Here is a 1355-nt window from a genome sequence, read left to right on the forward strand (position 1 = left end):
CAGTGGCTGGAGCAGGGGGGCAAGGCACTTGGCGCCCTTGAGAGGGACTGATGTGAACACGTTTGCTTCTAGGCCTTGGATGTGTGGGCCACCGGAGTCACTCTGTACTGCTTTGTCTACGGAAAGGTGAGTGCTGGGTGAGGGAGACCTACCCTGCCTGTCCACATCGGCTTTTGAAAGAACCCACCTAGCTCGGAGAGGACCAAGGGAGATTTTTCTCGTGTCCCCTTCAGGGAGGGGGTTCACGGGAAGGAGTCCAGGAACAGCCACCCTCCAGAGGGGAAGTGTTGATGGTGACACATCACCAGCCAGAATGCTCTCTGCCCTTCTGTCCCTTGATGCCATTCATTCATTCATTTACGCATTCATTTCATCATTCAGTCATTCAATAAGTTCTCTTTCACCAAAACTGGGTTTGGGGAGTAACCAGAATTGACTTGGCCAAGATCTCTGTCCATTAGTGTGCTGGTGATGGTTGTGGGGTGCTGGGGAGTAGGAGGAAGTCTCCATGGACAGGCTCCCAAGCTCCCCACTCTAAGGGGAAAGGGCCTGCCTTCAGTAGTTGGAAGGCCAAGGAGCCCTGATGGCGTTGTGGTTACACATTGGGCTGCTAGCTACAAGGCCAGCAGTTTGAAACCACCGACTGCTCCATGGGGGAAAGAGTAGGCTTTCTACTCCTGTAAAGAGCTGTAGTCTCAGAAACCCACAGGGGTCGCCTTGAGTCAGAATTGACTTGATGGTGGTGAGTTTGGGGAGTGGTTTTGGAAGGTCGAGGGGGAGGCCAACCTCAGCAACCCCTTCATTCTGTAGTGTTGACTTTTTTCTGGGTTCCAGGTCCTTAAGTTAGACCCCACCCCATCTCGTGTTCTGTACCAAGGGGTGGGGTCCAATGCCCCGCTCCCCAGCAGAGGTTGATGCCCTTGACCTTCATCCCTGTGCCTCTCTGCCTGTAGTGCCCCTTCATCGATGACTACATTCTGGCCCTGCACCGCAAGATCAAGACAGTGGCCGTGGCCTTTCCTGAGGCGTGAGTAGTGCACTGAGGGGACCCCCACCCACCCACCACCCACTGCAAAAGGGTATATCTGACTGTTAGCAGAGGTTTTGCCCTTTGAGGGTTCCCGCCTGGAGGTGGGGGGACTCTTCTGTGGGAGGAGCACCTGAGCAGGTAGAGGGCAGGATTATGAAGGCCAGGGCCCAGACACCATTGTCTGGAGGGGAGCCTGTCTCTGAGGCCAGAGATGGGCTGAGATGATGCCCTGGCCATGCACTGCCTCAGAACCATGGGCCTCCCTGGGCCAGTGGCACCCGTCCCTTGCAGCCCCTGGACTCCACCTTCGCATCTTCTCCAAGAC

At 55.9% G+C, this 1355-nt stretch overlaps 1 long non-coding RNA gene across 1 annotated transcript in view; it reads left to right on the plus strand.

The window, feature by feature from the left end:
* The window catches only part of LOC123522122, a 3633-nt gene extending 2593 nt beyond the window's left edge, over positions 1-1040 (plus strand). The window contains exons 2-3 of the long non-coding RNA XR_006680425.1: positions 73-126; positions 954-1040. This is a non-coding gene — a long non-coding RNA (uncharacterized LOC123522122). The remainder of the gene's footprint in view (positions 1-72; positions 127-953) is intronic.
* The last annotated feature ends 315 nt before the right edge of the window (positions 1041-1355 follow it).

The sequence above is a fragment of the Echinops telfairi genome, unplaced genomic scaffold, assembly GCF_000313985.2.
Source record: "Echinops telfairi isolate 266 unplaced genomic scaffold, ASM31398v2 ScPeMD7_2305;HRSCAF=2868, whole genome shotgun sequence".
In the NCBI taxonomy this organism is placed as follows: domain Eukaryota; kingdom Metazoa; phylum Chordata; class Mammalia; order Afrosoricida; family Tenrecidae; genus Echinops; species Echinops telfairi.